Here is a 27,876-nt window from a genome sequence, read left to right as displayed (position 1 = left end):
CCTTACATCGATATTAATTCAGACAAAAGTTCTCTGAATTCTGAACAGATCAATGTCCCTTATACATCAGTCATGATTTTATACTTTTGTTATGGCTGTATTTTTCTTCCTTTTTTTTTTTTTTTTTTTTTTTTTTTTTTTTTTTTCCCAAACATAGTTCCTCTACCAACTCTTTTCATATGTTGTCCATATAGTAAGCAAGCAATTTTCAAATTCTTATGTATCTTTCAGACTAGAAGTAGTTCGGACCCGACACTTCATTTAGTTGTGTGGTTTGTGGGGCTTCTTTTCCTTCCTCAGTTGTAATGATCCTTTGAAACTTTTGATTTCTCACCCATTTATTACCAAAAATTTTGGTCTTAAATAAAATATCTTTTATCTTAAGTTGTGATTAGGCTTTACTTTTACTTATTTATTTATTTATTTATTTACTTTTGTTTAATACTCATTAAAAAAAATAATTGCTATATAGTATACTTGTACTTAATAAAAGGCTTCCACATAACTTTGTCATCTTCTTAGGCTTTAAAATTTCTTTTTTCTTAATAAAATCAGATGAAATATTTCTAATGGCCTAAGTCATGTTGAATCTATGGGTCTCTAAATAATCAAGTTAAGAATCAAGATATATTCATGTGTCTTTGTCTTTGCCATTTTAAGCTAATTTCTATTTTTCAAATCTTGTCATAGAGACAAGAAGACAAGATTTCTAATGGAGATTAAAAATAAATAAGGGAGTATTTTCTAGCAATTCTTGCCATAATATGCTGTAATTTCTCCAGGTTCTTAGAGGAAGGGATTTGCTTACAAGAGTTCAAATTCTCTTACCTAGCTGAAGCAATGCATTGCAGAAGTGAAGCAGTATTAATCATTTTTATTGCAGGCCTGTATAGGGTTTACAGTACTAAAGTCTGTGTAAACTCTCTGAGATACTTGAAGTGTAAAACAAAGAAAAAACAATGCTGACAGACCATAACTGGAGTACAGTGTAAGGATTAATTTTTTCTATAGATTGTGAATTCATTGACACCTTCCATATATTTTCAATATTTCTTGAAGTTCAAAGATTTATCTGTAAGTCTTTCATCAAACATGGCATAAAAATATATCATTACATGACTAAGTCCATAGACAGGGAGGGGGGGGAGGAGGGGGGATCAGATCATGGCTTACATCATTTATTACTCCAGCTATTCCTTTAAATTCTGATTTCAGTCAACTGCCTGTCCTAAGACTTAAAGTTACTTCATCAAATTACATCTGTAGAAAATAAGAGCACAATTAAGCATATGGAGTGTATTGTCACAGCTTACTATAAAAGTAACAATAATAAGAAAGTCATTGCTGTAAATCCCTCATAGTGGGAATCCAGATAAGCATCATTTTTTTTTCTATGCCTATGTAATGCTTGTTAAAATATTTTCATATGCTTTAATTTAATAAGCACTCATCTACTTGGATGCTTCTGCTGTTTTCTTTGTGCCTGCACAGATACTCATCTGTCCCCACAAGAAGTTGGTACAGAAACATAAACTAGTAGAAAATTACCCTATGGAAAACATCTGATCAAGTGTACTATCTTTTAGCTGGCTTAAGTTCTTCTTCTGGCTATTCACCCTGATACCACGCACAGTGCATTTGGTAGGCTTAAAGGCTGGAGCACATCACTGTTTGTGGAAGCACAGAAATGTACAGATATGTGGCTTGACATAAAATGGGATCTAACACCATAAAGGAAAATACGTAAGGTGCAAAGAACACCTGCATATCAGAACTTTAAATCACTGAATGGAAAATTGGTTTAAAGCAATACTGCGAAAAAAAAAAAAAAAAATCTGATTCTTCTTTTCCTTAAATTTGTACAAACATACGTATGAAGATATGCAATTATACACAAAGAGAACCAACTGTGTCCATGCTTCTGTGTTCCATAACAATGGAACACATTAGGATCATTAGGATAGACTGATATCTTATGATTGAGGACTATTTTTTAGGTTGAAGGTTTATGAACAGGAAGGCAAGGGCTGGTGTTTGAATAATATAAACTGAAGTTTTTTGTTAATTTTAAAATGAACCCTGGGATATTTAAGCTTGACCTTTTAATACCGTCAACAACACCTGGCAAAAGGATTTAAAACACTGCCAACCTTCTGACTCTCTCTAGAAACAGGTCATCATCATACTTCAATAAAGTGAATGAAGCATAAAAGAACATTTCACAGTTTAGGGTATTTTTGAGGGGGAAGGTGAGAGAACAGTCGAAGCAAATATGCTGGTTATCATAACAATCTTTTAATTGAACCATATTTTTAACATTGTAGATATAAATCACTAGATTGTGATATAAATATGCAATTATTCAAATGTTAATAGTATGGGAAGAGGGAGAATTGCAAACAAAATATTTTTGTTTAATTCTGCAGATGTGCCAGAAGTATCAAGGCCAAAATTTCAGGACTTAATTTCAAAGATACTGAATGGTGTTTCTGCAGGACTTTGTTACATACTTCATATGTTGTTTTTTCTTGTTGCTGGTGGTTTTCTTTGCAGATGAAGTTGCAGATATATCTTTGGGATTTGTGTAGTACTATTTATTTCATGTTTTCTCACAATGCAAGTGGTTTCTCTATGCATTAGTTATTATTTTAAAGAAGTACAAGAAAGGTATAATAATCATTGTAGTCCTGCTTATTCTAGCTACTGTTTGTAATCAGAATAGGCATGTAAACTATTCCCAAGGATAGTTAATGTGGTTTGATTGTCAAATAGAGCAGCTAATGCTTACTCATAACACATTTGAATAATTTACAAATTCCAGGAATGGGAAGAAGATTCCATCATGACATAACTGACTTAAAATAATTACTTGTGCTTAGAACTGGAGTCAACACTAGTGTTCCTATCCCCTGTAACTCTGTAGTTTCTCCATAATGGTTCTATACATGGTTAATATTACATATAGATAGCCTTCAGTTTTTTTAATTCTTTAGCTACTTTAATAAGAGAGGTTTCAGGGGCAGAAGATATTTACCTCTTACAGTATTGGTCCCTAAGAAAAAAACAACAAAGTATTATCTATGTTTCCAATGTAGAATTGCTTGTTTCTCCAACACAGTAGCAGCCAAGATTTATGCAAGTAGTATAGTGTTACAATGGTGCTGGTTAAGCCACCACTCCCACAAAGAAATCTTTAAAGCAAAAGTACTTATGCAGAGAGAGAATGATGAATGCTAATTAAGATGCAATGGTTGGATGGAACTTGGATGTTCAGAATGTAAAATAAGCCATCTGTGCTGAGTGCTCTTATGGGTTTCTTGGGCATTGGATCAGACTTGCAGAGAATCAGGAGCTTCTGATAAAAAGCAGGTTTTAGCTCTGTAACGGAAAGAGAGGAGGGAAGTGTGACCATTGGCTCTGCAAACACCTGCACATGTTCCCAACTCTTTGAACTTCCCACTTCCACTGTGTATGTAAAGCATACCTGAAACAGTAAGCTGGAGATATATCTGTCCTCTTTGTTTATGATCCTCTGTATTGAAAAATGCTAAGTATACTCTGTTTCTTGCAGAAATAGTAAGCATCTGAAACGTAAAATACCTTTTTGTCATATGACACTGAGCTGATGAAGAAATGATGGCTAGATGGCAATATTATTGAGACTGTCATCATCTTGTTTGAAATGAAACTAAAGAGCTGTTTTGTTGGATTATCCAGGTAACTTGTTGAACGGATGTCTATGTTCACTTCCAATTTGTATCACTTAGTTTCACTGCCGGAGCTAGCTAGGTTTAAGTTGATCTCAGTATGTTTGTATGAGTTGCTCCAGTTTGCAGCATGTATTGTGTAAGATCTCCTTTAGAGACCCTCATTAACTTATGGGAAGACATATATTTTTACATACTTAATTCTGTTTGGCAAATGGCTCTTCATAATATTTGAAAATTTAACATAGGGAATTGAAATGATTCCTTCATAATTCTGGAGTGGGGCTGGCAGAAGGACTCCAAAAGCTTTTGATGTGCCAGTCACAGCCTAAGTATGAAAAATAGGGTTTGAGTCTCCTGAGAGAATTTTACTAACACGGCTTTAATTACCAACTTGAGATGAAAGGTGTTGTTCTAACATTTATTGTGCGTATTTGTCCTTTTCTTTCAGACACTTTTTTAATGACTTGGTAGAAAATTAAATAACACTTTGCACACACACATAACTAGGCATACTTGAAGAATAATTTAAATGTAGTTTTATAGAGGACAACATGGTAATAAGTAATCACAAAGTCCAAATCTGGTTTGTATTAGACATCTTCTCTTCATTCTAGGGAGCATGGCTCAATTAGTTACTAAACACATTTTATTAAAATCTAGATTCATTGTTCATGTTATTTTCTGTTATTATCTTTAGAGGTCTAGAAGTAAGCTATGCCACTACTTGGTGTTCCATGCTTTCCTCTGTTCTTAGTAAACTCATTTCATATTGATTAATTTAGTATGTCATTGTTTCAACCTATGGCTTTATGTCTTCAAATAATGAAGGACTATTGATTATTTTTCATAGTCTAATGAAACAATACAGATCAAAAAATATTGTCACTGTTTCATGATACTTAAAACCATTCTAGAGAGAGATTTCAGCAAGCAGCAAACCAAAAGCACTAGGCAAGTAACAAAAGCCTACATTAAGGAGAAAAAACGAAAGTGTCTTCTAAAAATGACAAGATACACAGCAACCATTTGAAAGAAATTGTTTAGCTACATGCATTCTAAAAAAAAAAAAAAATAAATAAGTTTTAGCATACTGTTTTATGTATTCTGGTTAGCAAATACTAGCAATGGTGTCTAATATGGTGGCAAAATGAAACTGCAGACATGCAGTAGGAGTGCATAAAAAGTTGATTTTGGTTTTAGAGCTCAACATTATTCCCTGAATTTCTAAGGTGAAGCAAGAACTGAAAGCAATAATTAGCTTTCTTCTTTGCATTTTGCATTTAAAATAACCCAAGGAAATTTCCCTTTGGTTCAGTCTGATATAGAACAAGGTTAGGAAATTCTTATGTAATCTACCTTTGTACTTTATGAATACAATAGTCTTTTACTAGTGTAGTGTCACATTCTGTTCATTGTAAACCATAGCATTGTAATCTTGAGCAGTTCAGCTCAAAATCAGTGGATTAAAAGTATAGTGCTCGAGTCTGAGAATGAGAAGCACCAGAATGTCAGGAGTAATGGACTATATATATAGTGGAGTATATATATACACTATATATATATAGTGGTGTATATATATAGTATGTATATATATATATATATAGTGGTATGTATATAAATATGTGGACTAAGTATCATTAGTTTTGTTTTACACAGAAAGGCTCTAATATTAGCTTACTTATATTATTACTCTTTCTTTTGGTCATTTTGTCAGTGTCCTCTGGAGAATTTCTACAGTGTAGAACACAGAGTAATGCTAGATGAATAAATATGCTTAGCTTCATTAACACTGAAGTAAGAGTAATGTTATTCTGATGTTTTTGCGTGTGTGTGTTTTTGTTGTTGTTCTTTTTTAAGGCAATTTGTAGAACATTTTGATGAACCATTTGGAAAACAATAAATTGCATAGTGGAAATGATTACAACAAGCAGTTGTGTCAAGGGATATGTTACATCCTTTAATATACCAGAGGAACTTACCAAATATTGATGAGGATAAAGGAAAGTTAACAGCTGAACAGTTAATATTCATTGGGAAAACAGTAGTCAGCAAACAGCAAGATACAAAGTGTTATCTTATTATATGGCTAATTTGCTAGATAACAAGAAAATGGGTAAATGGCTCTCATCGTTTGAAAAATACAGCTAGAGAGTTAAACCTGTGCCAAGTGTTTTAAAAATGCCGAAGTTGCATGGTATTCTTGCTAGCTAATAGGCAGAGGCCCATTATTTTCATTTTATATATTTTATTTTAAATACAAAAATCAGGAAAAGTTTTAATTTCCTAGACAATACAGAATGTATTGTTTTGAAGTTGAGATATATTTAAATAGTTCACTGAACTATTGTGTATAGGAAAGGTAGAGCAGTACCAACACTTGAATATACTTCAAACTGAGACCTAGGACTTAAGAAAAAACTTCTTTTTTCTCTTATGATACAATTGTTATTTTTGACCTGTTAATGTAGATTTCTGGGTATTGTTGGTTGCTCCCCCCTTCCCGCCCCCCCCCCCAACAATATCAAAAAAGATTATCTGGTAAAGATCATCAATGCATCAGTCTTAATCTGCACACAACTAAAATTGTCAGTGTGCTCAAGTTGTTTTGTTTCTCTAGAAATGCACAGCATATTAAACAAACAAACAAACAAACTTAATTGGCTAGTTAACCAGATTTATAATTGTTTTGCAATGTCAGAGTGATGGTAAATGTTCTGCAATACATTAACTAATACTAAGGAGTTTTCTTTCCTGTTTGCTCCACACTTTGCTTTATATGATTAGAAATGAAAACTGGACCCTTGCAGTGACTACAGACAATTTGTATTTCTGGATTAATTTCAAATATTATTTTTCTTTTCTGTGTATTTGAGAGACACTTCACCTTGCTATGTAAATGATACTTGATCATTTAAGTTTCCCTGGTTTCTGCGCTTAAAGTCATGCTGGTAGGTCTTTGAGAGTAATTTTAAACCCTTATTTCTAGTCCTGTTAAACAGCAGGAAAGAGAAGAAAGAAGGTTAGCAATTGGTCTCTGTCCAGCACAAACTGTTGAAATTGATCTGGCTTCAGGCTGAGAGTTAAAAGCAAGTCAATGCATTACAGACAATGGATCTATACTGCATCGTGCTAATATATGCCAGGGGATTTTTTCCTTCCCTGTACTCAGCTTTGATCCCTGGGGTCTGAGTCTGATTTTTCTCTAGCATGTTCCAGTGTAAACCGTGAATGCCTCCATTGAATCTACATTGTTATCAGAGCTATATTGTTAATGAGTGTGACTTGTCAATTAGGAGAGCTAAGTGGTGTCTTTGCCCCTTTTTGACCTTTGCAAAGAGGACATGAAATCCTGATGTTGAAGCTGCTCAGTGGAGAGTTCTGTACTGGTAGTGGAATTAATTCATTACAATGGTTGTAATGAAGCAGGTTGCTTCACTCTCCAAATAGAAAGTTGCCATGTATTTGTGAATGAAACATTAACTTGTGGCTGCTGGTCTTGCTTTGATAAATCTTCTAAAGCTTTATTTTATACTTATTTGAAAAATAATAATAATAATCTGTGCAAGTTCTGATATTTGGATCGTTGTCGTGTATTTTTTTGTGATTGGATCTGGTCAAGCATCTTGTTCGACGTGTCTCCAGATATCAGTTGTGTATTGAAATCATTTTAAGCTTCTAGGCTTCAAATTGAGTATGTGTGCTGCCATTGAACCCAGCAAAAATATCTGGACTTGATTCAAAGATACAGATTGTTTGCATAGCGTTCCCTCCCAAAAGCTGGAATTTAGTCCAACTGTTTGTTTTGTACTCTGCCAAACTCCCGCCATAGGTTAAATAAACTTTCAGAGAGTCTTGCTGAAGTTGAGAATTTTGGTGTAGGTATTCTGTTGTAGTAGCATGAGCAAACAGACCCTGCAAAGTATGTCCAGCCAACAGTCCAGTCTTTCAGTGCAGCCTAGTTACCTAAATGGGGTATTTTGAATATTGGAGACCATAGAGTAACTTTAATATAGAGTTTTCACCTAACTAATATATCCAGCTTGTCATCTCAAGGATCCTGAATGCTCTGCTCTTGTTGTTGAGCCTGATGAGATCATTTGGATAGCAGAAAGTGAACTCTGAGAACTAAATTTCTTCAAAGAGATGGAGAGAGAAAGAGGTTATAAGGGAGAAAAGGACTACCCTTTCAAATGACAGTGATGATTAGATCAGTTCACCTAGTTCTTTATGAATGGTTATGACCTTAGCTTCAATGCACAAATAGTTTATTTTTTGAAAAATAACCAAATGGCTGTGTAGAGTATTTAAACTTTACTACTGACTTTAAGGATAAGAACACAGAGTTAGATATAAATGAACTTTCTGAACAGAGACTTCCTTAAATTCATTCAGTGCTCCTTCACCCTTTTTGAGATTATAGAATAATTTGTCAGAGATCATGGAGATAGGGTTTTCCCTTTAAGCTTTTACTACATAAAGGCGCCCATTACGTTGAACTGATGAAGAAGGCTAAAAAGCTTTCTCAGTGATGAGCCCCCATCAACTATCACAGAAATTCTTAAGGTGACTTCATTGCCAAAGTGACCTGACAACCAGTCCTCATTTCAAGTTCTTATGTGTTAGAATAATTATATGTGTGGTGGAACATACAGTGACCCAGGATTATTAGATTTATGACAGAATCTCTTAGGAATTGGAGTCCAGGGCAGAATAAAGAAGGCAACTATCAACTTTATACTGAAGTTTTCAGTCTTGCATATACACACAGAGTTCATAAATTTGGATGGAATCCATACGGTTTCTGAATGTAAATTCCACAAATAATCCTACGGCACTGTTGCATAATGATGTCTATTTCCATAACCATCGAACAGTGACAGCTTTTATAGTCATGTTGCATTTCATCCTTATTTGCACTGAAAAAAAGTGTTTTATTGGTGTTTTTTTTTGTTTGTTTGTTTTGTTTTGTTTTAGGATGCATAGAATCCTTTTATAGGATTAGATAAAATCCATCCTTAAGAGAAACCTTATTGTTATTACTTTGTAGATCCTGGAATTACTATTATATTCCTTGTAAAGGGCTCTCCTTGCTTTAAGAATCTGGTATTAGCACAACGTGTTTTCCATTACTATAACAAGTACATCTAGAACACAAATGCCTCTTGAGAGTCTAAGCTGTTTAAAGGGTTTTAGTGTCAGCTATTTGTTTCTAGGAACTTGAATTAAGAATTGGAAAAGACATTTTTACTAGACCACTCACTGTTGCTGGTACATTAATGTGTGTGGTACATTATGCTGGTACAATAATGCATGTCAGGAATACAAGCTGTGTTTAAAGACCAACCTTTTGTATTACATATGTCAACTTCATAGATTTCTTCTTACACTAAGACATAGTTTACTATTTTCTAGAGGTATTTTTCATGAGTAAATTCCACTGGATTAATTTATCTCTTAAAAAAAATAAGCAATACATCAAAATTATGTTATCCTACACAAAAGTGAAAGAAAAGATGCTTTTTTTTTTTTTTTTTTCCAATCTGTATTTCTGGATAATGCCCTCTGGACTAGGCTCTATTCTCACTTGCATATTTGTCAATCAGGACTATCTCAGAAATCAATGATATTACAGAACTCTAAAAGTAGAGTAAGAAAAGCATCAGGGCCCGTGTATTTATGCATATATGCAACCTAAAACTGCTAAATATTTAGTATTTGTTAATGTTTAGAACTCAACTTGTTAGCCAATGACTCTCTAAAAGGTTATATAGTATTTCTGTAGAACAGACTTAAGAGAGATTCAAAAGACAGACATAAAGTTCCGTATTGATTTTAAGTAACTAGATACAAATATTTTTCTTTCGCCCAAATTTGTTCAGAGGTGCTACAATATCCTAAATGGGATCCTGGTGAGGGGACAACTTTAACTTCATCTGTGATATTGTCCCTTAGCTAAGGCAATAATGCTTTGTATTATTTGTATTATTTTCTGTATTGGAAAAATGAGTTTTGTGTACTTGGAGCTCTGAGTCTTTGTGATCTATAGAAACGAAGCAAGTAACAGACTTTTTCTACCAGTGGCCAAGTAACGATAATAAAGACAAAGGCTTAAGTTACCCTATAGTCATTTGCAGTTTTAACATTTTCAAGGTTATACTGTAATCAATCAATCAATAAATAAAATACTCTTTAATGAAAATAACAGTTGTGTACCATAAGTATCTATGTCTATAAATTATTCCTAGATGCAAATGGACTTTAATCTGAAGAGGTGCTGTGGTTTTGTTTAATTAATTAATTTATTTATTTTGGCATTGGGAATATCAATCTGATCAACCTTGACACCATTTGATAGAAAGCTCATACTTTTTTTTTTTTTTTTTTTTTTAATGACACCAGACTTCATAGCATGCTTTGTCTTAATGTTAGATAGCTACTGTTGGTTTTTAAGCTAGAGATAGATAAAATATGCATTAGTGCTCTGTTCTTTTGTTTCAAACTTTATATGTGTATTGATATAATTGCAATTATAAGTCAAGAATAAAGCAAAAGCTGGTAAGATCAAATGATTTTCCTTCAGCTGATGGTTAATGTTATAATGTCGATGTCCAATATGATAGTTTGCTTAAACCTATCTTAAAACCTATACTACTAAGGAAATTTTCAATAAGTATTTAACTCTTCTTAAACATTGAATAAATTATAATTAACCCAATGAAATCATTATATGATTACGATATTCTCTTGAGCCACTTGTGAGGAAATCTTTATAGGATAGGAATATATTTCAGAGGAAATGATGTTTCCAGTACCATTTGCTTAAATTATCAAGTGACACAGAAATGTTGATGCTTAGATGCAAATTGGCCTGCTCAATTATTACAGCACAAACCTACTTCCCACATTCTTGCCTTGGGAAACTTAAAATCGACCAAGCCCTCCTTGAACACACATACAAAACTACTCTTTGATCACACCTAATGTGTATAAATTGCATTAATATGGAGAGGAATTTTAAATGTCTTCTGAGCTGGACTCAGCAAAATTCTTGCCACTGTCTTCAATGCAGATGTGATGCAAAGACAAGTAGGCTCTTCACTCAATAGCTCTGCTTTTTTTTTTTGTCTTCCCTCAGCAGTAAGGGGGACAAAACACCAAATGCTCTGTTTCTCTTTTGTTTTTTGTTCTTTGTCAGTCTTAGCTAAGGATAGTGTCCTTTTACTCCAAGTTTAAGGTATATGAGCAAAAACCTATGTGATGGAGCTAAATCCCTGTGTAGTGAAAACCATTAAATCACAGGAAACCTGAGGTTGGAAGGGACTTCAGGAGATTGTCTAGTTTGACCTCCTGCTCAGAGAAGGGTCTTCAGATCTGGTGACTCTGGGCATGGCTTCCTTGACATCACTGGAGTCATGCTGATTTATGTATCAGGCTTTAACTAAGAGGCAAAAAAATCTGCGGTAGAGATATTCTGCTGTTAGCTTTCTCATGTCACGTTAAACGTTGAGTGTGCATTGGTTTTTGTCACAATTTCTTCATGTCATTTGTAAGTGACATACCTAAAATGCTGTCTGAATTTTTAATGCTTTACAATCAGACAGTGTCAAGCAATTTGCTGAAAATAAGCTTTTAACTAGCTTTCAGACATCAGAGATTGCCATTGTCCCCCCTGTAGCTCTAATAGCTACATTTGAGTTTTAAATAATATTTAATTGTTTATTCTGTTCAGATGTTGCTCAAAGACCTGGCTCTTCTAAATCCTTTCCTATTTATATATACCTCTACAATCTCCTCTCAACCAACACTTCTGTCATTTTCTAATTAGCTTTAATAAATTTAAAACTCTGCAAGGAGCTGAACCTTAGGTGAACAAGTCATTACACTGTCATGCTGATGAGGATTGGGTAGTTTTCTATCTGGCCTCTTTGCCATTAAAAGTAGACTCAGTTTTTGCATCCTAGAAACAGAAAAGTCTATTATTGAAGCAACAGGTAAATAGAGGACAACTTACAAAGATTTTCCTTAGCAAGATCAGGCTGGGGAAAACAGAAGACAGCACTTCTTTGTTTTATAAAAGAGTTTTTAGTCTTCAGTCAAATATGTATGATTTATATATATTTATGAAAGAAAAGGTATGAAAAAGAAAAAAATAAAATAAAAATCTGACCAAATACCTTTCTGTTACTTAGAAAGTGGCAAATAGAAACCACATACGAAAATTAAGTAACACAATCTATAGCTGGTTATTGGATTTGGAGTTGTAGGATTAAATTTGCTAAATGATCTGGAAGTACTTAGAAAGTTGAAGGATTTTAAAACAAAAAGCATGCTACCAATATATATTGCAGAAGTTTTATGGCAGTGGGAGTGGAAGAAAATAGTATAGAAAGCAGCAGACATAATATAAAGCAGCAGACATAATAGAAGCACAGCCCTCATGTGAAAAGGAAAAAAAAATGTATCATATTTTAACTTTATATCATTTTTCATAAAGTATCACCAGTAGATTCTGCATTGGTGTTTAAAGTTTCAGCACGTGAGACAACTGAAAATAAGAAGTAAGAAATCTGATGATGATTTTACTGCAGCAATGGCCAAATGACCTGTTCTGCTGTTCAAGAGAATGATGGTCTACCCAATGGTCTGAGTTAAGACCATTGTATGTGTCTTAACTATCTTAACTGATATGTATTGTTAAGATAGCACATACATAAAGCAAAATGAAGTTTCTGGAAGGTTCTTGAACTCAGCTTGTTTTTATCTTTTTTGAGATCTACAGTGGGTTCATATTTCTAACAGGTAGGTTAATCGTGAGTGAGTCAGTGGCTGTAGCCCTGAAACCTTGAATAAAATACTGAATGTGTTAAAATTGATGTCAACTTTCCATGTTTCCAGATTTAATTCCTAGTGTCATTTGTGTTGCTAGTCCTGGTACACTAAATGCTGTAAATGCACTGAAATGTTTCCACTTGTGGGTGTCATCTTACAGGCATGTAACTAAAATGTGAAAGAGAAATTAAACGGGTTCCATTTGGTTCTAAAGAGCAAACCTTTAGTCAGCCTGGCAAAGGGAAGCAAGTTCCTATTTTTTCTTGCAATTACAAGGAAGAGTAGAAAAAACTTTATCCAAGAAAATCACTAGTTTTAGTTCTAAGCCTGCCAAAATAAACATGGAATGTTAGTAGTAATAGCTTTTAAAATGTTGGTAATATGTATAACTTTGAATGGCATTCCTTAATTTGTTTCAAATTATCACATACAGTTACTGTGCAATCAGGTATGTTCAGGCTTTCCAGTCTCTCTTTTATTTATTTTGTTTTATTTTGTTTTATTTTGTTTTATTACAAATTTACAAATAATGTATTTACAAATACATCGTTTTCACACCAATGTGAATTAGATGTTGTTCCACTGAAGTGTGTGAAAACCAGTGTATATCTGGTATCAGCATAATTCCAAATGGGAATTCATTTGGAATAGCAGGAAGAAAACCTTAAGAGAGCCTATTCACTTGTATATGTTACGGAGCCATAGATTATTTTAATTACATTTCCTTTTTTATAGGTAGTAAACTACAAGGGAAGTTTTGCTACCCATTCTCTGAAGTTGTTCCTGAGCTTAAGCAACCAATCAGTTTTTGATAAAGTGCTACTGAAGAATTCTGCTGTTAATAAATATACAGTGACTTAAAAATATTAACTGTATTGCTACTATTTTTGCTATGTGCATTACAGAAACAATGATTTTTGCTTTGACCAACTTTCCATCCCTGTAGATATACTAGGAGTAATTCTGTGTGGAGTTTTATGATATTAACTACTTTGGATTCAGATGTTTTGTTTTGTTGTGGGGCTTACTTCATAATATACCTTGTGCTCTGGGTGTCAATTTATTTGTGTTGAAGAATATCATGCAGCCCAGATCACTCAGTTCTCTGCTGAAATAGGGCACAGACATATATATATGACTATATATACTTTTTTCACTGTTATAAGCACTTGAATTCTAACTAGGTATGTGCTGCTTCTTGTCTTTCGTAAATAGAATCCAAACTGTGGCGCTACAGTTGCAAATATAATCTCAGGTATTTTGTTTCAAGGTGGGGTAAATCACTGGGTACCCAGTTCTGTGCTATACATGCATTCTTACTTAGTCTTTGGCCCACTTGGAGTTTAGGCAAACTGAGCATATCCAAAACTGTATTAAAGGGTATAATGAAGTACAAATCTCACTGTCAGCTCAAGATTCTTCACTGTTACTTAGAAGGTAGAACACTGTTACTGAGAAGGTAGAACAATCTAAACTTTTCTGTTCAGGCTGCTTCTGACAAATATCAACTTTTATATTTAATCCACGTTTTTAATGAGGATATTACATCCTTGATATTCATGACTCAAAATGAGCACTAATCAAGAATGGCATTATAAGACTGCTGAATTTTCATTGTATATGACCAGGTTTAGCTTTACAGTAATAATAGTGTATTTTTACAGTAAGTAACTAATGAAAATTAGGTCAAAAAACAATGTATTGCCATATATTTTGATGATTATATTGCCATATATTTTGATGATTTAGAGACATTTTAACTTCTGAGTATATTTTGCTTAGCGAAGATAAGGTGCTTGAATAAGGTAAGTTTCATGCGTGGATTTTAGAAAGAAGAAAGCACGCAAGCAAAATCCAATGTGTGCTTACATTGTTATTATTTCTGACTTCATCCATGTCCGGTACATTGCATTAAGTGTGTACAAGCCTTGACTTACTCACTTCTGACCTTAGGTTGTCTTCATTGATTTCCTTTTGACTTGTCTGCCTAGTTAACTGTCATTCACTGCTGAAAAGATAAGCTCTTTTTTTTTTTTTTTTTTTTTAATTTAATCCTTTAATCTTCAAAATAGTTACAACTGTAAATTAGTTAGCATATCTACAATTTAAAAAAATATGCCGAAAATTTTCAAGAGGGGTTATTACTCTCTGAAACTCCATTATTCCACAGAAATTTCCCTGCTTTGTTGAAGCTAAGACTTGCCATTGGCAAACAAAGCTGTTGGGTAGCTTCTAGCACCCCCTTTCATATAAGGAGAGTTGAAAGAAAGTCACTTGCTATCACACCTGTGAACATGCAAGTTAGCAAAACAAAATATTTTTAAAATAAATTCCTTTTAGTTACTCTGATTAGTGGGGATTTTGGTTGTTTGTTTGTGTGCAAGTGTACACATGCTACTAGTATTAATAGTTGCCTGAGGAACAATGAAGAATAAGGATCAAGGAATTAGAATTAAGTATGAATCCAGTTTATGTTATTTAAATATTTAATCATTGCCTTAACATATGTGAGTCTTATGTGGCCCTGTCTTTGAATGAGACAAAGTAGTTGCAAAGACATGAAATGTTTTTTTTTTTTTTTTATTATAAGAAAATTGGCATAGAAAATTCAGCTAAATATAATCCTACGTCTATAAGAACGGTTACAGAAATCTTCACAGACACTATTGTAAAATTCAGGCTCATCTGATAGGAATTGATGTTCCAAGAAGTACAAAGGCTCATACTTCAATATTTACTTCTTAACTTTGACTCTGCTTTGCTTTAGCTGATACAACATTCCTAACTGTAAATATATGTCAGTTTTCTGATTTTATACATATATACACACATATTACCCTGATGTATATATCAGGGTAACAATGATTAATAAATACCATGACTTTCATTTCTACATATTAATTCAGTCCCTAGTAAAAACACAGCATTTCCTAAACTATATGTAGGTTATAAACTGCATCTAGATGCCTCTTCCTCATGCAATTTCCTGTCACAATGGAGTGAGAAATTATTAGCATCGTGTAATGACAGTGACTTGTTTATATGCAAACTTTTGGAGTTGCAAATGATTCAGAGTAAACTTCATTTAATAATATGCTACCTGATGAAGTGCTGACTGAATATAAGTGTCCCTTCTTTGATCTTTGAATGGCTTTTTTTAGTAACCACCTATGCTGAATTTAGAAAGGGAAAACTCCCAGGAGTTCTGTAATTGATCAGGAATACAAAATTTCTGACATAAAAAAAAATAATCCTAAAAGAAGGGAATAAAAATTACAGTATTTTTATTTTATTTCTATAATATCCAGCTCGGAAATCATATTACAAAATAAATAAATAAATGTCATTTTTAATCTTTATACTTTAGGGCACATCATATGTCTCTATATATTATATGTGTGTTCTTGGGCAATTCTTACAGCTTGAAGTATTCTGAATTCATTTTTATAATTCATTTATATTACACAGAGTGGAATATTTTTCTTTAGCCCCATTGTCATCCCTTTACAAAACAAAACAACGACAAAAATTATTTCTGCCCTTTTATAAAATTACCTTTAAGCAACAAAGACCATCAAACACATACTCTGTTACTGTTTTCTAGGCATTTCTGCCTTTTTATTTCATGTCATTTACAAATATTTTAAAGTTACTAGAAAATATGTTTATGAAGTCTCCAATGCAATAAGAAACCATGGTTCTCCCTAACTTGGTTAGTATGTTGCTCCTAAATGCTCCCTGACTTTAGAAAGAAATGTTATCTTGCATAAAAGTATATCCTGCTAAGATTTCAGAGCAAGTCACTTCCTAAAGTATTTACATAAATGTAGCAATGTGCATCTCCTAATTTCGTCTATATCTCAAGGTGCTATTCTCTCTTGTTGATTATATAAATTCCAAATGCAAATCTATTTTCTTACAATTTCTGAGTAATGTAATACAGCATTAATAACTATTGTATTGATTGAGTATTCCATTTAAATGAGTTTGATGCTATTCAAGACAACAACACGTAAGAGTAGAACTTATGAAAAATATCTGTATAAATATCTGTATGTAAAGATGATAGTATCACATTTACTGTAGGATTGCATATTAGATTTGCATGTACATGTATATGGATTTACTGTAGGCTTCATCTATGGATTGTCATTAATGTTGCCCTGAACACACTACATCCTGTAGTAATCAGAATTCCTAGAAAATATAATAATACCTATGTGCAAATAATTTTAATGTCTGTCTAGAAGACTTCTCATTGTTAATTTTTTAAGATGAGAAAAGCATATCAGTATCCTAATTAAATTGGATGTTCCTTTGAACAATGTTCTCATGATGAAAGTCCCATGCAAATCATTTCTTTAAGCAAAGTTCATGGCTTCTTAATGAGAATGGTTTGAAGGCAGAAAATGTAACTCACACAAATTAGTTTTGGGGAGAAAATATGTAATTTGAGGGAAAAATTCTCTCATTGTTCACAGTTTTTCACCGGAGTCCTTATATTTCACTAACAGACACAGTGACTAATAGCAGGAGTTCAGTCTTAGCAGAAACATAAAGCATTGTGCTACAAAATTATTCCCATCTTTCTGCAAAATTAATCTCTTCTGCCAATTCAGGCTGCATGTAGAAATATCTGTCATTATTTTTGTTAGCTAAGAAAAAGGTACCATCTATAACATATTTTGAACTAATAACAACTGTATATATTTTTTTTCTAAATTTGGTAATGGAAATTTTCATAATTGAAATTCTGAAGTTTCAAGGTCCAACCAGACCAAGGTCCAACAAGGTCCAAACAAAAGCTAGTACTAAGTCCCAGTCAGTGTGTCATCAAGACATCACTGTCTAGGTCAGTATGCTGAAAATTTCTGCACCTCGTTTTACAGAAATGAGGAAAATATTTTGCAAAAATAAATACATGTCTCTGACAGATTGATTTATTATGAAACTTTTTTCTTTTCCAGACATTGAGAAAACAGAAGTGTGTGACTCCCTGAAAAACCTACTTTAAGATATACATGTACAGTTGACAACCAAAGTAAGTGATTTGTGGCACTAACATGTTTATAAAGGGACTTGGAAACAGTGGCCAAATTTTTAAAATAAAGAGGTGCAACTACATGTTAGATAGTTTTCTTTATTTGTTTTTTCCTTGAACTAATTGGGATTATCAAGTGTTTTATTATCGATCGCTTTTTCTACAAACGGGGGAAGGACTTCTTTATAAAAATATCAGAGTTAAGATGCTTTTAATATTCGTAATCCTAATGCTTTGTGTTGGAAGCTTGTGTACATAATGATTTCCTATGGTTATTTATTAAATTTAGCATGGGCTTTTTCTTGATGTTTTTATGGTAAGTTTTCATTTTGATTCATGACCAGTTTCTATTAATGCAGAAATTATTTTGTGAGGAGAAGATATATCCACTCTTGTTGAAAATGAGAAAATGAAAATGCAAAAACACAAAAATTTGTAACTACAGGTTTAGAACTTATAACTACACCTGTTTGTTATAGCACAGGTGAAAGGGTGTTTTTAGCCTTTAAATCAATATTCAGATCCCTGAGTGCACTACTAGGCCTTAATTGCCCTGATCAGCCTCACCTGGGCATTCACCCTCTGCCAGGAGCTCTGTTTGAGGTTAGGCATGGAGGCAGAGTCTTTCCTAGAGTTACACTGTAGGTAGGTTTGTCTCTTTTCCTGTCTCTGGGAAGGATCTTGGACCCATGCTGCAATTTCAGCCACTGCTGCTCCTTCCCCTTGCTGTGTCCGAGGCTGAACTGTTGGTAGCTCCTTGAGCTGCCCACCGTGCTCAGGACCTTGGGTCCCTGGCAGCTCCATGCTCCTTTGCATCTTGCAGAGAAGCCCTGCTTTTCCTGTTTCCTGATGCGGTGAGTCTTTTCATGTACGTTGAAGAATACCTGAAAGAAAATACTCTGTTATTCAACTCTTATTTATTATTAACAACACTTTGTTAATGTTAGGACTGAAATAATCAATAAATCAGGATTAAAAATATTGTTACTTTGGCAGACAGAGTAGTACTTGAAAGATGCAGAGTTTATAGATGTTTGCAAGTAGCTGTGGTTAAAACACAGATTCTGATTTGGTGACTTATAATATAGTTGTTTGTGTCCAAAACTGCATTTCTAGTTCTGGATGTCTGTTTTTAAAGCAATTAAATATTTTTTGAAGCAAAATCATATTAGAAGCTGCTGAGGTAAAGCAATTTTGGTAGTTCTGAGGTTAATGCAAGCTCCATTTGTATTTTTCTTTAAAAACAAAAGAAAAACAACTAAAACCCAACCTGTTAGGATAGTGTTATAAAGGCGCTTGTGGTTGCTAGCCATCTGTTTTCAGTTATCAGCTGAAAACAAAGGATCACGAATTATGCAATCTGAAATTCTGAGCCTGATGTAACATACAACATCAATATGTCTACAAAAAGAGCAAGATCCATAGTAGGATTTTTGGTAAATGGAAAAAAATAACATAATGCCAGAAGTCACCTGTTTCTTGCTTCATTTCATTGTTCCCTGCTCTCATTGAAGGGAATACTGTCTTTAGAGAGTTGGGGGGGTTATTTTTTCCTCATTAGATATAAGGAATATAGGCTATAATATACCACAGATGTAGGATGATGTGAAGATAGTAAAGGAATGCGAGATAAAAACTTAACTGCAAATGTTTTAGTTTATTTATATTGGTTTTACCAAATCTTTACATAAGATTGACTAATATTTTAAGTGTATGTGTTTGCCTTGGCTCTAAGCAAGCTAAAATCTTTGTGTTTGAACTATGAAATCTAACTTTTTAATATTTGTGCTAACAGCAGTGACTTGAACTACACAAAACTTCATAGACTGTTCCAAGTTTTACTTCAGAATAGAGGTTTCAGTAGTTACTTCAATAAGGGATGTTATCAATTTGTATAGCATAAAGGACTGGCTTATATTAATGATGATGCAGATAGCCCATTTGTTGTGTCAGATTTCCTGAATTAATTATTAATTTTAAATCATTCCAATAAATATATATATATTTCTTAAACCTCGGATTCCAAAATATAAAATCCATTTAAACTTATAAATAGCTAGTTTCCATGAGAAAAGGTGTTGACTCATTAGTAGAGATCTACAGCAGGAGTTAATTAGGTCTTTTCAGAGGCTAACTGTGAAATAAATGGTTTCAAGTATGAAATGCTGTAAAATGTGACAGTGGTGGTTTACAGCTGTTGCTCTGAGCAGCTAATCAAAAGTGTTAACTGCTGTACAAAGAGCATGTCTAAGTAGACTTTTGTTCATGGCTTCCTAAGCAATATTCGCTTTATATAAGCTGCTATATGCAATCTCATTTATGGACTATGGAAAATGCAAGTGTATATATAATTTTATTTATTTATTTATTTATTTATTTGTAACTGAAATCTTAACAGACTAAACATTATATGTTCAGGTCTCTTTACTACAGAAAAGAAAAAAAGACTACACAGGAAAAGTCTCAGTATTAATGCACTTTAAACTATTGTATGTACACTTTGCAACTTTCTGCCCCTTCTCCTAAAGTTATGTGCACCTTTCCCCTATTTCTCTGGGTCCTAAGATCAGCGATCTCATCCTGGTGTTGGTAGTGAAGGTGTCTGAGTAATTCATCAGCTTCTGGAGTCCCTCACTGAAAGGAATAAGGCACCGATTATTTTTTTTCGCACTCTAGGATCCACTTTGGGGATCCTTTTCATACATCTACTGACAAAGTTTTGAACCTTGCTCTTTGTGTCAGCATGTGACACGTTATATCCCAATTTATCATGTATGATGCTTGTTGTGTATGTTAGATGCTATTTCTTTGTTCTCTTTATTACTCTGAAACCCTGTCTGTGCTGGCCTAGTTTTCTATAACCATTGGTATGAGTTGTTTCTGGAGACTTGACATCTACGATGTTAAGTCTGTGTTACACTTACAGTCATCCCATGCTTGTATTCCTCTACACTCCCTTGTGTATCTCCAGTTCTCAAGGCCTGTTACACCAGGCCTTTATTTATTTGTATTAGGTCTTATGTTGGAATTGAAACCTCATGGAGATACCATATAAATTTAGGCTTAAAGCAAGTGGCATACAACAGTCAATTAGAAAAAATATTGTTACAGCTGCAACAAGTTTTACAGGCCTGTCAAATAAAGTTCAGACAAAGCAAGCACAAGAAGCCTCTGTTGGGAGGCCTTGCAATCTCAGGATAAGGATTACAAAAAATTCTAAGGCTTTGACCCAGCAGCATACTCATGAGTTTCAATGGAGATACTGCACAGTTTTAAAAAAAAATCTTGCTTGATCACATTGAACGGATCAGCAAAACAATGTTGTATTGTCAATAAATAAGACCAGGCTTTGAGCTATAGTTTGATACTAGCATTCCCAAATTTAGGATAACATATATTTATATATACATATATAATATTATAAATACTATATGCATATATACACACAGATAATATATTTATAAATATATACTTTTTTTTTTTTTTTTTTTAATATGTGACATCCTTTCATTCATTAAGGTAATATTCCAGTTACTTGGCTTATGACTTTATTGAGCCTCAGGGTGTGTCTATGTCAGTGTGGTAAATGCCAGTCAGCAGTTACTTCTTGCCCTCAAGATCAATTGCAGTGTAGCATCTGTCATTACTGCAGATGGTAAAAATACAGCCATATTCAACATTGTATCATTTGGTCTGAGTTTCTGACAAGTTAATTTATGTTTGCAGCTTGCTTTTCACCACAGAGACCATTTTACATACACTAACCGGGATCTTGGGTAGAGCTCTATCTCAAAGAAACTACGGATCTGCTTTGTAGTAGAGTTTATGTACTAACAGAGTGACAGATACAATACTTTGTGTGGGACAGCTACAGAATTACCTCCTCCCTTGGCCTACCAAGGCTCCTTTTCATGATCTCCTGATTTCTCAAGCAAACTGTAATCATAACACGTCTTTCAGTATAATTTGCTTTGCATCTCAGTAAACTTTCTTCTGTGATGTTCAAGTAGTGGTGACTATCACTTCCAAGTAAAATGTTTGGTTTGAAGTTACATGAGGTGTTCCTAAGCACAGTATCTTCTATCTCTGATTTTTTTATTTTTTTATTTTTTTACTTTGTGGGTGGGTCTATTAATTGTGCTTCTAGTTGAAAATGATTAAGATTCTCAAATATTGTTTGCTCTACCAGACGATTTCCAGATGGATAACTTGTAAATATTGAGGCAGACTGAGACATGAATTTATTTTTACTTGGCTATTGATTCTATAATATTTTTATTTCATTCATATGCAACATTAATGTAAAAATATATATGGAAATATAGGCATCTTCAAGTATGGCTTTTTGAAATTTTTATGAAGCCTGAAAGCCTTTAATAGGAAATACAGCATGAGTAACTACATAAACCACTTGACATCTGTCTGTATTTATAAAAACACTTTTCATTTGCTGCAGTTTATTTACTCTTGGCACACACAAATGAAGTGTGACAGACACCCTGTGGCTTCTATTGATGAGAGGATTAATAAACCTTGTACTTTCATTATGACATCCTAAGCCATCAAGCATGAATACTTCAGCAGTCATTATTGAACATTGACACATGCTGCATCGGTAATCAGAAAAGACAGAAGACAAGAAGTTGGCAGAAATATGATTTTCGGCATGCTCTCAAGAATAGTCTCTGATACGATGTGTCCTTAATACATAGCTGCAGGCTTTCTATTTGGTTTCAGACTCATTTTTAGCTATAACAGTTGTTCTTTAAAGGCATGTTCAAAATCTTCTTTACATACTTATTGTATTGAGATGTAATACCTAACACAAACATGTTAGTACTTGATAAACATAAACCATTGTGGGTTTGGATGCTAATGAAGCTTTTATGTTTTTATTTAAATACGTTCATTAAATATCCTTTGCAGACCTGTGTTTTCTTTAATCTTCTTGTGCATTAACAAGGAGCAATATGGTAACTTTAGGAAAAGTCCTAAGCAACTTTTGGAAAGTACCAACGATCACCATAGAAAAGAGAGTTCCTTGATTTCACCCATGTTGGAGGGTGATTTAATGCTGATATATCTCAGATGTGGACTCGTGTATCACATAAATGAGCTATATAAGTCATTTGGAGGCAAGGATACGTCTGAGTGTCTAATCTGTGCGGGTCTTTTTGCATCTGGCCTAGGTACTCTTCGTTATTTCTGTTGTGTGCTACACGGAATCTCAGTCTTAACTCCAATAAATTTTTGGTCCTTTATTCTTTACCATCTGCTAATAATTTTAGATAAATGTTTTGTTGTTGTTGTTGTTCTTATCTTTTTCAAGCATGTGTAAATCCTTATATTAATGAAGTAGCGAATTTCTTACTCTTCTTTCAGTAAGTATTATTCCAAGGCTTCGAGATGATTGTGCAGGGTATTTTTTTCAAATAAGAGTTAAGGAAAATGTGGAACCTGGAAAGTTAAACTTCTAATTCATTTTCTCCTCTACAGAAATAGATATAGCTGTTCTGAGGTACTGACTATTCATTTTGCAGTTTCTCAATGTATTCTTTAGTCTGAGTTGGTCACTTCCTGATCAGCTTCTGGAAGAAAAACTGGTTGTCAACAGAAACTTCTTTTCTTCTTATATTCTGTGACGTGTCCTCTTGCTGTAAAGTGGGGTAAATATCTACTTCCGTTGTTGCTTGTTCTTTGGTGGTGTTTTTTTTTGTTTGTTTGTTTTGTTTTTTCTCCACCCTCTCCTTTGGTAGAGATTTTTTTAATGTAGTACAAACTTCTACATCTGAAAACATTATCAATTTCACTCTTTTACTTTCTGTTCTCATGGCAAGGTTTTCCATAGAAATAGGTAATGCATTAATAGAACACTCCTTGGGTGATGAAACTGCTAATTTTCTGAATATAAAATTTATTGTGGTGGATTTTCCAGGAAGATGTAAGACTTGCGATTTGGTAATCAAAAGGGAATCAGTATGATCTTATGTAATGCACAAGAACATAATGGAAGACAAGCTTTCATTTCTGAATATTTTTCTTGCTTTATTTTTGGAAGTCAATGTTTACTATTGTTATACATTTGTGTTTTTTTTTTTTTGTTTGTTTGTGTTTTAAATGTGGCTTTCTAATTTTTGGTTTCACTGTAGAGGTTTTAAAGTGGCTTGCTGGATACCTGTTGAACTAACAAATATTTAATAACAAAAATGTCACTTCTTACATTATCTATTAACTAGAGAAAGTTAATAGCCTTTTATGATTATTTTATTTAGTATGCATCTGCAGAAAAAAAAAAAAAGGCACATCTTTTTTTGTTGCAGGTAGACAGTGCAATAAAAAAGGCTTACAGAGCTTCTTTTGTATCATTTAGCAATCCTGTATATAAGACTACAGAAGTATAGGTAATGGGAAAATGCTTGAAAAAGTATAGGGAGCTCGATTTTTCCTACACTGCTGCTGTCCAGAAGCACGGTGATTAGAGCAGTATATAGGTATAATTTAACTGTCCATTACTCTGCTATCATTGCATCCAAAGTTATCTCACTTTGGTAGACAGTTTAGAGGAAGTGTTGGAAAAAAGATCACCTAGGAATGCCAGTTTAACTTGGATGAGAGTAGGAAGAAGGAACAGGAATTGGGGGAAGTTTACAGCCCTTTTTTTTACCCCATAAAGCTGAAAACAGATTAGAAAAACATGGACGCAGGCATATATCTTCACTAGTGGAAATTCCATTTTTGCTGAGAGATTGAGGGTGTTCACTTGGAAGCATTTGCTGAGGGATAAGCTTCCAAATTATGGCTGTGTAAAATAAAGTCTAAGACCTTTGCTTTACAGTGTTGTATTTATGTATATATATAAAATGTTTTTCTTTTTGAACTGAGGTCTCTTTTCCAAATATAATTACTCCTATCCAGAGTCTGGATAATATTGACAAGGAATCTTGAATTCATAGATAATTCCTATTGTCATATTAGACTATGAGATTCAGAAATTTTAAAATGCTGTTTTCTGAAAAAGTAACTTTCTTTTGTTTCTTCCCTAGGACTTTGAACATTAACAGATTGTATTTGCGTAGTTATGTGCTATTCTCACTTTGTCTTTGTACAGGCTAATTCTCTTTAGACCTTCAACATGATATGCAATATGATATGTGCTTTTTGTTTGTTTGTTTGTTTTTTAAAAAAAACACACCCCCCCCCCAAAAAAAAATATTAAAAAAAATAAAATAGCAAAAAAACAGCAGATGCAGTCCTGTAGACAAGAGAGACTTTCTTCTGACTGCCAGAGTAGTCTAGTTATTTCACCCCCTGTGGGTTCCTCTCAGTTTTTCCAGGTCATTAATGCCAATGAGCTGGCATATGACAGTGGTGCGCTCCATACAAACTTCCACCACGTGGGTTATGTGCATTTGACATCATCTGGATCTTTGGGTAGCCATTTGTTGTTTGTTGTCTAGGTCACCAAAAATCACCCTCCAGGATAGCTAATTCTCTCAGGTACTGGATACCAGTCTCCACGGTGGTCCACTTGCCTTGTTGACATACAAGAACTTCCCTGACGGGATACCTTTCCTTCATGCCTGACAGGAGACAGCTCTAGAGAGTGAAGTTTTGTGCTCCTTTCCAATTGCTTTGCCAATGCCCCTTTCCCTAGCAAGGGATCCCAGAGTTGCCTGTCTTCCCTGCCCTCTAATTCCAGGCCCCACTATCCCAGCAGTGGAGCAGACAGGTTTCAGTGTGCTCAGCTAGGCAATGACTGAAATCTTTTCACATGTCTCGTAGCGCATGCTGGTAGGGGCCTTGGGTAGCTATTGACGCTTTTATGATATCTTCCTTTTAGTCTTCCTGTTCTCTAATGGCCCAGCCACTTTGGAGTAGCCTGACTCATCTTTTTCCTTCCCTGTCTGAGTAGGAGTTCCTCTGTTTTCTAAATGACCTGACTTTCTCACCCATTGTTTCTTCTTCAATACAGGGGTAACCAATACTGGCACAGTTTGGTTCCTTAGACCAGCTTTGGGTCCTGTGGCAGGGTCTGGCGTGGCCTGCAGGGCCTGTTGCAGTGATTATGTCTGTTTGGAACTTCCAGGGTGATGACACACCTTTTCTCAAGCATTCTGCCAGTGTTTTAGGATTCTGCACTTGTTCAGGAGTAAAGTTCCAAAGCACTGGAGGTGCCTGTGGCTCTAGGTGCCTGCCCGTATCCTCCCACACTCCCTGCCACTCATAACTATCGTGCCTCAGGACAGATCTCTGCATAGCATTTTAAAGCAGTTGTCTGACTTTAAATAAAACCTTAAGTGCATTCAGGGGACATGACTTTGAGTACATAATGGTTTGAAAATCCCAAGGATATTCAGAGATTTTAAAGAGCTATTATAGCTAGTCTGGAAGGGAAGGGGGGTGAGTGCTAGCAGGTCCTCGTGAAAGCAGCTGATGAAGCTTGGGCGGAACTGGCAGCAGCGGCCATTCTCGCTGTCACGTACAAAGGCAGCCACCAGGGAGCGCGAGCGGCCTGGGGCATGGCGCCTCAGTCAGGGCATGGCACGGCAGATCACAGGTGCGCACAGAAGGGCAGGAGGTGGCCATTTTGTTCTTGTGGTGGCAAGGAGCGGGCAGATACTGAGGCAAAAATGGCAGCCACCCACCACACCAGCCGGACTGAGACCAAAATCCAGACGGAGGGGATACAATCCTCCTTGGCAGATGCCTAGACACAGAGAAGAGCCCCTGAAGACTGAGAGTTTCCCAGACCCCCCCAGTTGTGGGGAACTCCAGAATTTGGAAGTCCCCCTAGGGACCAAAGGCAGAATTGAGTGTCATGGGCGCAAGTGCCCAGCTGGATGAGCTTTTTGAGCAAGTTGCTGTCTTGCAAGAGGAGCTTAGCAGGCTGTGAAGAATCCAGGAATCCAAGCAAGAGATTGATAAGTGGCATCAAGCGTTGGCACAGCCTGAGCAACAGCCCTGCAATAAGTCGTCACAAGGGATTGGTGAGGGAGCCTCCAACCCTGAATTGGCACAATGGATAAACCAATAAGACAAGGGAAGCTGGACTCTCGTCTCCACTCGGAGCAGAAGGAGGAATCTCCCCTTTGCCCCTGAAGTTCCCCCAACGCAATAGATGTGATGTTCTGGGGCTTAAAAAAAGGAAAGAATAATAACAATGGTAATGGTCAAGCCTCAGGAAAAGGCAACAGTATAAAGGTGGGCCAGTAAACCACACATATAAGAAGCAGTACCACACACACACAAAAGTTGTTGGTAATTGGAGATTCTTTGAGAAGCACTGAAACGCCCATTTGCCACTGAGACAATCTGTCAAGAGGTTTTCTGCCTACCTGGCGCCTGCATTTGCAACACCACAAAGATTCTACCCAGCTCAATTAAACCACATGACTACCACCCATTCCATTCCTACCCTTTTATGTATGGACAAATGAGGTCACAACAAGGAAACTACAAAACATGAGAAGGACTTTATGTCCCTTGGAAAGATGTTGAAGAGAGTGGGAGTGCAAGTGGTGTTTTCAGTCCTCCCAGTTGGAGACTGGGACCTTAGGAGGAGACAATATACAAATCAGGTGAATGATTGGCTGTGTGGACCAGGAATGCTGACACCAGATGGGGTACACCTGACAAAGTGAGGCAAGAGTGTCCTGTGCAGAAGGCAGGCTGGGCTCATTAGTAGGGCTTTACACTGTACTTGGTGGGCATAAGGTACCTGCAAGAGACACAAAAGAACCAGTGGATGCCAATACTCTAGAAAACAATGGGGAAACACCTGTGAATTGTCACATAGGAATTGGGAATGACTCCTCTAAAAAGGTAGTGCGGCCTATAGCCCAGCTGAAGTGACTCTACACCCATGCACGCAGCACATGGAATAAGCAGGAGGAGTTGGAAGCCATGGTGCAGTTAGAAAACTATGATCTAATTGCCATCACGGAGATATGGTGGGACAACTGGAACACTGGAATGGAAGGCCACAAGCTTACAGGAGAGATGGGCAGGGAAGGAAGGGTGAGGGTGTTGCCCTCTATGTTAAAAAGCAGGTAGATTTTGAAATCTATCTACTGAGAAACAGCCATGAGCAGGTTGAGAGCCTGTGGGTAAAAATTAAGCATCAGACCAGTAAAGGGCACCTTGTGGTTGGGGTCTACTATAGGACACCCGATCAAGCCTTTGATGAAGTCTTCTTGCTCCAGCTACAAGAGGCATCGCTCTCACAGGCTCTCTTTCTCCTGGGGGATTTCAACCACTCGGATGTCTGCTGGGAAGGCTACATGGCAGGCAGTAAGC

This window comes from Aythya marila, assembly GCF_965140915.1.
Source record: "Aythya marila genome assembly, chromosome: 8".
Lineage (NCBI taxonomy): Eukaryota > Metazoa > Chordata > Aves > Anseriformes > Anatidae > Aythya > Aythya marila.
The sequence above is the reverse complement of the archived record's forward strand: the minus strand, read 5'-3'. Positions refer to the sequence as shown.